The sequence below is a fragment of the Xyrauchen texanus genome, chromosome 17, assembly GCF_025860055.1.
Source record: "Xyrauchen texanus isolate HMW12.3.18 chromosome 17, RBS_HiC_50CHRs, whole genome shotgun sequence".
In the NCBI taxonomy this organism is placed as follows: domain Eukaryota; kingdom Metazoa; phylum Chordata; class Actinopteri; order Cypriniformes; family Catostomidae; genus Xyrauchen; species Xyrauchen texanus.
Genome location: NC_068292.1, coordinates 39155473 through 39169094, shown reverse-complemented (window position 1 = coordinate 39169094; position 13622 = coordinate 39155473). Strand labels below are relative to the sequence as shown.

The 13622-nt window shown below is 40.1% G+C and overlaps 1 protein-coding gene across 20 annotated transcripts in view; it reads left to right on the top strand.

The window, feature by feature from the left end:
* rims2a (regulating synaptic membrane exocytosis 2a) overlaps window positions 1-13622 on the top strand; it is a 206480-nt gene that overhangs the window by 18510 nt on the left and 174348 nt on the right. Inside the window, exon 1 of one of the 20 annotated variants that reach the window (XM_052146250.1) lies at window positions 10649-10658. The exons of the other annotated variants lie outside the window; for them this stretch is intronic. The gene's annotated coding sequence lies outside the window, so the exon portion shown is untranslated. Of the gene's footprint in view, window positions 1-10648; window positions 10659-13622 lie in introns of those variants that run through there. 20 annotated transcript variants of the gene reach the window in all.

Below are 13622 nucleotides of genomic sequence, written 5' to 3'. Positions count from 1 at the left end.
TACAGTTGATAGATAGATAGCTAGATAGATAGATAGATAGATAGATAGATAGATAGATAGATAGATATATAGATCTATCATCTCCAAAGATCAAGGCATATTTGATTCGTCTTATAATATGACCCCTTTAACCACAGAAATTATCATATAATCATAGTGGATTTAGGTTATGGTGGTCTGTGGTCATGTGTTTGCTTTCAAATGCACCACCTGATGTAATGTCACAACGTGTTCCTATGAATGTGTAATCCAGTGTTTCCACTGCGTAAAGGTTAACATGACAACCTGACACAACACCACTCTGTCCCGATAACATGGCAACTATCAGTGCTGGTGAGCACATTCCTTTCTAAATGACCTTAGACAGTTCTAAATGAGGCCACTGTTCTCCATATCACATTGTTGATAAGGCTTTGAAAGAAAGTAAGAGAAACATTTCTGTTAAAGGTGTTAGTAATTTCCATCAGACTTAGCCACAAAATTAAACCACTCCCTCTCTCCTAAATCCCTCCATCCAAAGACCAAAATGACTGACAGGGTATAGAGTACTGAATATTTCATACAGTGTGCATTGGTTGTATAATGCATATATTTTGGTTTAGGTAGTAGTTCATAAGATAAGTTTTTTTAATGTACACAAACAGCAGAAATAATAGTAGTATTGTAGTATGCTATTCTGTACATAGCCACTGTTTACATAGAGAAAACTTCATTAAAGAATTACATTGGTATTGCATAGCCAAAATTGCATCCTCCTAGAAAAGTAGTCCATCTCCAAAGCAGTGGCATTGAAAAGGGCGGGCCGGGGTGGGCCTGGACCCACCCAAATTAGACCCAGGCCAACCCAGAATATTAGAGATTATTCTTTGACATACTCTGGCAGATTCTGCCATTGGTTCGTCTCCCTCTGCCTGGCTGGCGATTACGTAAATTAAGCTCACACCTGAAAATCGATGGAAAATTTGGCTAGGGTGACATCAGCTTAAACCATTTTCTATCTGTCATATGTCGCATGATGAAGCCCAAATCACTTTAGTGAATCGGTTTGTTCAGATAGTTCATGTAAATGAAAGGTTGTTGATGGTGATGTGTAGTGTTTCTGATGGCAGAGAGGAGTGTGGGCACTGCCAGCCAGCAAGACGAGCACACTGGCAGCTGTAATTGCAGAGTAATTATGCCCCCTGCAGAGAGTAAGCTTTTTGTTATGTAACATGACTTTCCTCTATGTATTGCTTATATGCTCACTCAGCAGAAGGCCAGTGTGTCTGCTGCTGAGGCACACATCTATATATATGTCTGTCCGTCCAACCTTCCGTGCGTATATATAATAGATAGATAGATAGATAGATAGATAGATAGATAGATAGATAGGTACGATAGGTACAATAGATACGATAGATAGATAGATTGACAGACAGACAGACAGACAGACAGACAGATACGATAGATACGATAGATACGATAGATAGATAGATAGACAGACAGACAGACAGACAGACAGACAGATAGATAGATAGATAGATAGATAGATAGATAGATAGATAGATAGATAGATAGATAGATAGATAGATAGATAGATAGATGTCACAACACCACTCTGTCCCGATAACATGGCAACTGTCAGTGCTGGTGAGCACGTTCCTTTCTAAATGACCTTAGACAGTTCTAAATGAGGCCACTGTTCTCCATATCACATTGTTGATGAAGCTTTGATAGAGAGAAAGTAAGAGAAACATTTCTGTTAAAGGTGTTAGTCATTTCCATCAGACTTATCTGCTAAATTAAACCACCGCCTCTCTCCTAAATCCCTCCATGCAAAGACCAAAATGACTGACAGGGTATAGAGTACTGAGTATTTCATACAGTGTGCATTGGTTGTATAATGCATATATTTTGGTGTAGGTAGTAGGTCATACAAGTATTCAATACATATTTTTTCAAACTTCACTCAAGAATCATGCTGGTAATGCATAGCCAAAATTGCATCCTCCTATAAAAGTAGTCCCACCTCCAAAGCAGTGGCATAGACAAGGGTGGGTAGGGTTGGCCTGTACCCACCCAAATGAGACCTAGGCCCACCCAGGATATTAGAGATTATTCTTTGACTTCAAATATATATTTATAAAACAGTTTAAAAAATGCATACATTTTAATTTCTGACAGTTTAAATGTGCCACTGTCTCTGTTGTTAAGGAAAATTTTGGTAAAAAAAAATTGGGCGAAACTTGGCCCATCCATTTTTATTGAGGCCCACCCAAAAGTAATTACCTGGCTAAGCTCTTTCTCCAACAGAGGTTTAAGATATTTTATAGATATAAAAAAAAATAACAAGAGAATTTACATATTTAAAGGTGCTGAAAGCGATTTTAGCGGTCTGGAATTTTCACAAGACCGAGCTGTTGAATTAGCCACACCACCTTTCTCTTTCCAAAACCTGTCCTCTAAAGATACCATTGAGACTGAAACCGAGCAGCAGAGCATCATTGTGTCAATGGCTGTCAAATACAACATTAGCACAATAGCACCCTCAACTATCAAATATTATGAATCTGAAAATGGCATTAAGCCTCAATTGCTATGTTTACATGCAATAATACGAATAAATTCAATCCAATTGCAGATTCCGTTGCACTGTTTATATGTCCCCTAAACCTTGCAATCTGATACAAATATTCGTTTACATATTGTGACAAAGTTCATTATGGAGTTGCACGGAGGAAGTGGGAGATGGCAAATCCAACTCAAACGGTATTTATTTTATAACACAAAATTGGCTTGGGTGTGGTAGCTCTCTGTCTACCCTTACTGGCATGCAGCACACTCTTAAATCTGTCTCCAACACTCACTGCAATGACAAACAGCTGCTAGAGAAAATCATTGCCAGGTGATGATCCTTACCATTCTCAACTCCTGATCTCCCTCTCCATTCACAACCTGGTGCTCAACCATGCCCCCACCACCACATACCCCCACTGCCCAACTCAGGCCAGGTAGCCTTCTTGCCTGCCCAGTACCCCCCCATTTTTGGAGAGTAAGTCTGCAACAGCCATCTGCACCCCCCAAAAAACCAACAGAAGAGTCAGGAACTGGTGTAAGCCAAACAGTGTGGAGAAGTCAATTTTCTCACTAGAAATTGGTATTAAGAGGATCTACCCTTTTTAAAACCAGTGTCAAATAAAAGCGAGCCAAATTTGTGCCTCAAATTTAGACACTGCATTGACCGTTCTATAATCCACACAGAACCAGACTGAGCCATCACTCTTCAAAACCAGCACCACCGGGCTGTCCCACTAACTTTGGGATTGTTCTATTATCCCTATATAGAGCATGGCCTTTGATTGTTCCCGAACCCCTTTTTTGTGCTCTGGATATTGGTAGGGACTGCATACCACTACCACTGGGGTTGTTTTGAAATGGTGTTTTATGAGGTTTGTACCACTGGAAAGGTGCGAGAACATGTCAGAGAATTCTCTTTACGACCAGGCCACGTCCGTGATTTGCGACGGTGAGAGGGGGTCTCCGCAAGTGACCGGGGTGCTGCGATTTTTAAGATCACCTCCGGCCTGAGCTCCTCCCACTCTGGTACCACCATCGTCAAAGCCATGGGGACCACCTCCCTCCACGGTTTTAAGAGGTTGAGGTGGTAAATTTGCCGTATTCTGCCCCATCTGTTCGTTTAACCTCATAATCGATTTCCCTGACTCGCCGTATGACCTCAAAGGGCCGTTGCCACTTTGCAAGTAATTTAGAGCTTGATGTGGGTAGTAATTTAAGGACTTTATCTCCCTGCGTAAATTCCCATAGCTGAGCTCCCCTGTTATACAGCCGGGACTGACATCTAAGACACTGCAAGGCTTACACTCATACAATAATAAAAATTGGGAGAACCCTGTGAAGGCTTGCGGGACCTCTCAATCTGTGAATAACAGGGGTTCAAGCCACTTATCCCAATTCCGAGCATCTTTGTGCACAAACTTATGAATCATGTTTTTCAGGGTTTTATTAAACCTTTTGACCAAGCCGTCCATTAGCAGGTGGTTCATGCTTGTCTGAATCGAAATTCAGATAATTTGTACAGCTCACATAGTGTATGTGACATGAAAGTAGTGCGGGAATTAATTCTGAAGTGTCTGCAACGCTACATGCTGAAATTGTAAATTGTTCTTTCTGGATATCATTTTGTATAATCCACCAGAACCAACACAAAGTGATGCCCGCGTGCCATCCGCTTTAATGGACAGACTAGGTCCATATCAATTCTTTCAATGGGGACCTCGATCAAAGTAAGCGGGCACAAAGGTGCTCTTGGGGTGGCCGGCAGATTCACTAGCTGACATTCACGGCATGCCACACACCATCTGTGAACTTCCCTGCAAATTCCTGGCCAATAGAAATGGGCTGTTAGACAGTTCAGTGTCTTTTCCTGCCCTAAGTGACCTACCATCAGATTGTAATGAGGTGTCTGGAATAACATTTCCCAATGGCTGTTCAGTATCAACAGCTGAGTTGTATCTTCTTTTATCTGAGCGTCTTGCATCACTCGATACAACCGGTCATTTATAATAGAAAAGTATGGCTATGCGTGTGCAATGTCTAGCTGAATTCGTTGACCATCAGTCACTCTCACTTGTTCGAAGGCTTGCCTTAGATTCTCGTCTCACGTCTGATCCAGAGGGAAATCCCCAGTGGGGAATCCTCTAAGGGCTGGGTGTCATCCTGACATGGAGCTGATGTATATGGCCCTGGCTCCACCTTCCCAGCCAGCACATTAGCCTCGTCTTTATCTAGGCACTGGTGGATGGAGGTTTGGCTGCAACCCGAATCCACCAATGCCTGGTATGTATCCCCTTAATACTCACAGGAATGCGGTACATTCCAGCTCAATCGGGAGTAGCCTGCAGCACGTCATGGACCCAAATCAATGTTTCCACCTCCATCTCTCCCCGCAGCTCCAACACTCCGACCCAGGCTCTACGCCCGCGCCCGTGGCAGCGGGCCCACCAACCTGGTAGTTGAGAGCGGAGAGGGGCAGGGGAAACCGGCGGGTAGTGCAGTCTCCAGAGCCGAGGAGCCGGTTTGAGTGGGGGCACTCCCCGTTTCCGGAAGGAGGAACAGAAGCGGAAGACAAGAGAGAAGGATCTCGGGGCTCGCCGGCTCCCGAATACGCCGCCATGTGGTCCTCTGCCAGCTGGATGGCCATTGGGAGTTGCGCCAGGTGGTGGCACTGGACCCATTCTGCCGGCCCTCTCGGAAATCGAGCGATAAACTACCACCTCCGACAGGCATCCAGGAGCTGTGGAGCAAAGGCAAATGGATGGCTGTGCTCGCCAATGATCAGCAAACGGAAGCGTTGGCGCTACTGCTTGGGTGTCCGGACGACCTGTTGCAGAATGGCTTTCCTTATGTCGACGTACACCAGGAGGTTCTCCGGTAACTGCTGCGCTGCGAGTTGGGCAACAGTGGGCAACCTTTCCGCCCACTGGATGTTTGACCATCCACAGGCCCCCGCCGTCCACTCAAAGAGCTCCAGGAAAGCCTCCAGATCGTCTTGGGGGCCCATCTTTATTAGTGGAACATGGGGCGGGGCAGTCGTGGTCCTGGTCACGGCAGCAGCACCCTCTTGGTGCAGCAAGCTTGGGCCTGGAGGAGTGCAATAAACCACTGCTCCTGTTCTGTGCGGAGCTCGAGGAGGGCCTAATATTGTTGTGTTGTGGATGCTGGCGAAGGTCTTGAAAACATACTCCAGAGGTGAGGCATCAATGGTGGTGTACTTCCTCCCTTCATTTATGGGTTTGGACCACCACACATGTGCATTACATGTATTCCAAACAAAACTTCAGCGCATGTGAAAAGCGTCAGTCATTGGGTTCTGAAGAAGTGGAGAAAGTGAGAATAGCACCAAAAACCGTAATTGCCGTTTTTGCTTTGTTGAGATATCTAAAAAAATATGCCAGAAAAGCTTTCTTCTAATGTTACTCACTCTACTTGTCAAACGATAGCCTCATGCCCATTCCTCCTCCAATCTAACTGCAGGCATCTCTGGATACGAGTACAAAGTAAAGACAGGTGGGTGAGTGTTGTCCTTAAATGACTTGTGCAGCGCATGCAAACCATTTGTGCATCACGAGCCGGCAGCGCTTCGCATTTGGTTAATCAAGCGAGCAAACGCGCCCGCTTTGCTTCGGTCAGTCTGCATGGATGACAGCCTAAATTCCATGTTTCTTTTTGCTTTCAGAACAACAAGTGATGCAATAAGAAAAACACCACTATTAATCTTTGAGATTTCCAAACCAGCATACAGGAACACCCTCCTTAAACCATAGTCACACTTGAAATTACATTAAACGATTAAAAGAGAAAACATAAACCCACATCGTGGGGTTCAAAATCTATTTCAAGTCTATTCAAAATATACATTAAACCTGGAAATAAAGTTTTAGGATTTTGTGGGTACAGGATAAGCGGTTGACGATGGATGGATGGATGGATGGATTTTGTGGGTGTGATTTACCTCAAAGGGCTAAATAGTCGATCCGGCTTGTGATGCGTCTCTCTCAGTGTTGCTTGCGTGTTAGTGATTACACAGCTGTGCGTGATTTAGTAAAATGTAGAATGACATAATATAAGAAATATTTAATATTCCACACAATTTTGTGATCAGTAATCAAACAAGCAAATTTGTGACATTAACTGTGTTAACTCATTTTGTACAAAAGGACAGGTTTTCTTTTATTAAAGCACTTTCACAAGATGCTCTGTGAAAATTCACATGCAGGATCATGATTATATCATACAAAAATTTCATTTTTTGACCAGGAAAATTAAAAACGGCACTCCATGTCAAAAAGGTTGCCGACCCCTGATGTATAAACATACATACACACCACATCTCTGCACATAAGCGCAAGGTATTTTAGAACAGGATTGAGAAGTAGTCAGATTCAAATGTTTACACTGATAATATTTTTATTTTAAACTGATTATTTTAGGTCTACACCACCCCTTTCAATCGGATGGAAATTTCAGTCTGATCCAGGTCAATCAGATCAATTTTGTGTTTATATGAAGGCTTTTCAATCCGATTGAGCCATCAGTCGGATTATAAATGGATTATTTGTTTGCATGTAAATGTGGCTAACTAAAACTCCTGTCTAAATGATAGACAGGCAAAAAGTGTCAGAGACCACGGCCCGTGGACACATTTTTGCTTGCTGTTTACAGAGTCTAGTGATGTCACAGAGACCGGTGAGACATATAAAGACAGGACATTATTTCAGGGAGTTTGAAAACATTTTTTGCATACCTTTCCATGCAAAAAATTGCTTAAGTACTTTAACAACAACAACAACAATGGCTTCACATTTGCTTTAAATGCTTTAAACACATTTTGTGCTTTGCTGAAAACACATTACCCAATTGTTTCAACAAACTGAGTCAGAATTATAGTCTGTGGTATTCAATAGCAGGACACAGGTAATGTCGATAGACACTTTATGAGGACACCGCTGTGACTCTGATTATGAGATATGTTGGGTTTATTATTTAAAGTGATCAGAAAGAGTCAGGTCTCATTCTATAGTTGTTACATCAGTGAGGCCTCCATCTCCACTCACGAGTGCCCAGATACAGAGAGAACATAGAGATGAATGAAGAATGAGCATGGCCATTCATTTAAGGTTAAATTAACAGTCAGAAAAGAAACAGGACTGAATTGGTAGGAACGTCACATGAAATACTTATAGTGTAGTAGAAATATAATATTAACCAATCATCATACGCTATACGCAATCCATTAAAATCCCCAACTTGGGTGTAAGGAATCGTGAAGGTGTGGCAAACGCTTGCTTGTTGCTGCAACACTCTAAATTTAATGTATTAACCTCGCTTGAAAATAATGTTTGAAATTCGGCTATGCAAAAAACAACAACAACAAAAAAATCTAGTCATAATGGTAGTCTACGCTGTGTGAGATCATAGATCAAAGGTGGCAAAAGCGCTAAGTGGATAGTGAAAAAACAACAAATTTGCTTCTTTTCTAATTTGTAGATTTGTTCTTGCAATGCCACAACAAATTACAGGGATGCAAACTCATGAGGGCCGAAAAAGGTAAAACAATCACTGGTCCACAAACATTTTTTCTGGGGATATTTTTTTAAAGAACATGCTAAAAGCATAAGTTCCAGCTTTTTTAGTGATTAAAGTTTATTCAAGTTTACAATTGGGCAGAATTAGCTGCAAAATAAAGAGTATTTTGGTGAGGCTTGCTTCTGTTTCACAAATGTGATTAGTTCAGTGACCCCATCTGGAAATGTCACTAGGTGGCGACAAATGAGCGTCTTATGCGCAATGAGTGAGTCATTGAATAATTTTGAGTCATTCATGACAGAAATCTACCAGGAGACTTTATAGTGTTTAAGCATTAAAAGAACAAAGCAGATCTATAGTCTTCCTTCAGTCTGAGCATTATTTTTCATCCAAAAAGACAACAATAATAGTCTAATAATAGTGAGTTTCAATAATGTCCTTACCTTCTCCTTTATTAAAACTTGCATGGCTTCAAATCTACTGACAGCCACAGTAGCCTATTTAAACTGCTGAGCATTTATCAGAAAAGACCACAATAATAGACAAATAATAATAAATTTGAGTTTCAATAATGTTCTTTCATCATTGTAAAGGGCATTTCACATGAGGAGTCAACGCTGCATTCCAGCGTCAATGCTATCTTTAATAGCAGAAAGTAATAAAAGGACTCGTTTATGTTTAGGTCTAAGTGTTTTCTTGATGAATTTAAATGAGTTCAATAACTGGGGTCTCTGATATTCATAAACGACGAGGTAATATTTAATTAAAAGAAATTATGAGACATTCAATGTCTCTTCACAAATTTGGACAGTTTTTAAATATTTCTTGTTGCTTAATACTCTCAAAGACATTATTGTTGAAGCAAAAACGTGTGTGTGAAAAACACTTTGGTGTGACGTCACTTCATAGACTTCAATGTATTCTGCAGCACTGATGCGAGTCATGTGAAAGACCCTTAACACATATAAATATCAGTCACATTTGCACATTAATCATTGCTCTTCACAATCACAAAAAGTGACTGATTATGGTTTCAAAACGGCAAATTTCTCAGAAAGGTGAATTTGGATCCCTGAAATTGTCATTTTTTTCATGCATTTATTTATTTTGTGGAATTTGATAATTTTCCACGGCACACCTGACAATCCTTTACTAGTGTGCCGCTGCACTGTGGTTGGGAAACACTGTCTTAAAGTAACCATCAGTATTTTATTCATACATAACACCGCTGTCCTCATATGAGGACATACATTTTTGGGAAAACTCTTTGCTTCTATATTTTTTATGTATTTATTTATTTTTGCATGTTTATTAGCTGCTACTAGTTTCAAATCAAAAATGGCAATGGAAAATGCACACAGCAGTCACGCTCGGATCTCAGGAGGTTAAATAAGAAGATCAATGGCCATTAGAGGGCAGTATCATACTGTTTAACTGTGTTACATAGAAATAATTCAGTATTTAATTACAAGTAATACAAGGATATTACTTCAAAAGTGATTTTTCCCTAAACTTACTCATAAGTACAAAAACACACATCTCAAACAAGAGGTAAAAGGGGTCTAATTTTAGCAAAACATGGTCTAAAACCGCTATGAAACTCTTGAACTGAAGACATCAGGTGTAGTTTTTACTGCACTTTTGATTTTTGAGTGATTTCATAAAATGTAAGTTTTGTGTGTTCCTCGATGGCTCTAAAAGCTACAGGAGTTCTTAGAGTAATGCTGTGGTGGAGATTACAAAAAGTCTGTTGTAATTTCTAGCAAATAATGCTAATATGTGTGTGTGTGTGTGTGTGTGTGTGTGTGTGTGTGTGTGTGTGTGTGAGCGTGTATTTATCACTTTGTGGGGACCAAATGTCCCCATAAGGATAGTAAAACCCGAAATTTTTGACCTTGTGGGGACATTTTGTCGGTCCCCATGAGGAAAACAGCTTATAAATCATACTAAATTATGTTTTTTGAAAATGTAAAAATGCAGAAAGTCTTCTGTGAGGGTTAGGTTTAGGGGTAGGGTTGGGTTTAGGGGATAGAATATAAAGTTTGTACAGTATAAAAACCATTATGTCTATGGAAAGTCCCCATAAAACATGGAAACACAACATGTGTGTGTGTGTGTGTGTGTGTGTGTGTGATTTGTACAAGAGTGCGACCACGAAAGTAAATAACAGATTTTATTGATTGATTGATTTAATTTTAAGCTACATGCAACACATACTGTATTGTGTTGTGGATGGTGTTATCTGTGGATGGACATGGGGCTGAAAGAAAATGTCCCTGCCTTTTCTGTTCTTCTGTTATTTTTAGTTCATTCAGTCCTTTTTTATTTTATTCTTTGCATGTTTTCTTTGTGTGTGTGTGTGTTGAATCGTATTACATTTGTATATGTAGTACATTTCACATGTATTAACCTTTTGTTTGATCTTTTTTACCTTGCTTCCATGTTTTTGTTATTAATCATCCTATGTTTAATTTAGTTATGTTGTCTTTCATTTTTGTTGTGTTTTCTCACTGAGTTTATTTACTTATTATTTCTTTTAGGGTCAAGGAAGATGCAAAGTCTCAGCCAGTTCAGTAAGTAACTCTTAGTCAGGCCCACACAGAATCTGCCAACTTTTTTCTGCATTTTCTGAGCTGATTTTGGTCCAACATCTGGTCAAATTTCTTAAACTGAGCAGAGTACTACACTAGGTACCATTGCTCTGTTCCAACACTTAGTGTGCTGCCTACATAAGCATCAGTTTAAAGGAATATTCCGGGTTCAAGTTGAGCTCAATCGATAGCATTTGAGGCATAATGTTGATAACCACAACAAAATGAATTTAGACCTGCCCCTGCTGTTCTTTAAAAAGGTGAAAATCTGGGTTACTATAAGGCACGTACAGTGGAAGTGAACGGGGTCAATCTGTAAATGTTCAAATACTCACTGTTTCAAAAGTATAGCCACAAGACGTAAACAATATATGTGTTAACATGATTTTAGTGTGATAAAGTCACTTACTAACCTTTTCTGTATAAAGTTATATCCAGTATTACATCTTAGTTGCCATGACGACGAAGTCAACACACCCTAAAGGAGTGCAAAAATTAGGATTTAAACAACTTTACAGCTCAAATAATACATGAGTTTTGACAGAAGAATTAATGTGGGCTTTTATAAAAATAATAAGTTTCACATTTCTGCCTTTAAACCCTCCAAAAATTGGCCCCATTCACTTCCTTTGTAAGTGCCTCACTGTAACCCCATGTTTGTTATTTTTTAAAGAAAAGGAAGAATTTTTAAAAAATTTTTGGCAATCAATATTATGCCACAAATGCTGTTGATTAAGCTTAACTTGTGTTGAACCCAATATATTCCTTTAAGGCATCATTAGTGCATTTCCAACAGAAAGGCTGTTCAAAACAATTATACTGCCTTTTTTATATTAGGAAGAATTATGATACATTCTTTTGGGTGAAGCAAGATACATGTTGATTATAAACATACTTTAATGTCCTTTAATACTGAATAGTAGATCAAATATATTTCAATTTAATAGCAAAAAAGGCAGATGCTATTTTCACCCTGTTACAACTACTGTAAAATTAGATGCTATTTACCCCATTGCAAATAATGCCAAATATTATTTTGCATCCCAACCCGGGTACAATTAATAGTAGATTCTAGTGGTAGATACTATTTGCGTGCCTAAGTAAATACTGACATACCATATAGGGGTATCACTGCAGCAGACACCCTACAACAACCTCTACCCCTAAAACTAACTCCAACACTAACCCTAATCTTCTTTTACAATAATGACCCATGGTTTTACTACAGTAACCATAGTATCACCATGGTATTTTGTAGTAAAATCATAGTAACTGCAAAATTAAAAGTGGTTACTAAATGAACACCATATTACTGTAGTAAGACCATTGTTAACTGTATCAAGACTATGGTTTCTGCCAAAAATATAGTTATTACAGTATTACTATACTTAAACTATCTTTATATTCATTTCTATTTATTATTATAAGTAGTATTAAAGAAAATATTAAGAGTGGAGACAAGAAACAGAATGGAAAAAAGTCGAAATCGAACCTGAGTCGTCGGCACGAAACGGCTCATTCGCACCGGCGTCATACCTGACGCCACTGCTGCAACGCTTAAAATGCAATTCAGTTTCCACTAGACTATTGGGGTGCAAATAGCTGTGCTATGTCACAGGTGATATTTACAACTGGGTTTTACCCTATATTTGGGTATTATGTATGTTTATGCATATTTAGGCAGTATATGGGGCGTTATTTGTGTGGTGTGCAGTGTTGCTTCCTAAATAGAGTGCTCTAAATCAGTCACTACTGTTCCATCTCTGTCAGGATGTTGCCTTAGAAGGTAGCTTCCCACAGTATGAAGGCAGCAAGGCAGCTAACTAGGTTTTGTAACAGACCCTTAAAGCATGAGGAGCTCTTCTGGCATAGATTCAGTGTGGGCCATCTCTTAGCTAGACACCTGGCTGGTTTGTGCCGTGTGTTGTTTGCTGTGACTTCTACTGTGATTGGACTCTTTTCCTCTCATCTCTCTGGTGATTGGCTGCCCGCTGTCTGTCATGGCTTTGTTTGAAAGCTCTTGGCAGCTCTATCCACTGGATGCATCAGTCTTGCTTTGTTTTGCTTGTTTGCTGATTCTGTCAGTTGTGAATGGATACTTTGTTTGATCTCTTTCTCTGTATCTGTTGATACACAAACGTACAGCATTCCAGGCTGATGGATGCTAAATTCATCCCACTCGCTCTGGCTTCTTTGCTTCCTTCTATGGCTGACCTTGTCTCCTCAGTTGCCCTGTTTGTCCATTTGTTGTTCTTAATCTCTCTCTCTCACTCACTCAGTCTTTCTCTCTTTTTCCTGTCCCCTCTTTGCTGTGAAAATCAGCTACTTGTTAAGAAAATCAGCTACTTGTTTGTTTAAAAGCCTCGTAGGGACACCAGAATGCCTACATCCAAAACACTTGCTGGTTGTCTCAATGCTTAGAAAGAGACTGATTCACTTGTGATGTTTTGAGTGCCTATATGCGTTTTTAACTAGTTATTTTTACTTGACACGCGACTGAACAATATTTTCAAAAACATGAAAAAACAGCGAGATGTTGCATAGCGGTCAAAGATGTCCATCTAGCGCATGTTAACAGAGAGAAACAGTTGAAGAACCATATGGATGGATGCAGAAACACGATCTGTATGAACAGCCCCTGAGGCCACATTCACACTAAAGCCCAAAGTATGCTGCGGTCAAACGTGAATGCTGAGTGTCTGTTCACAGGACGTGTGACGTAAATCTCGTCATCAGCATAGTGCGCGAGCACTGAACATGAGCCTCTTTGAATGTGCAGAATGCACATGCGCCTAGAAATATTTGCAATAATTAGTGTGTCCACAAGGTGGCAACACTCACATTTCAGCTGTTGATGTCACAAAGAAGCACTAGAAGATGTAAATGCCGCTAAAAAACAGGATACAAAGGCAAAAACAACAACATTGGATGTGCACGCCAAGACGC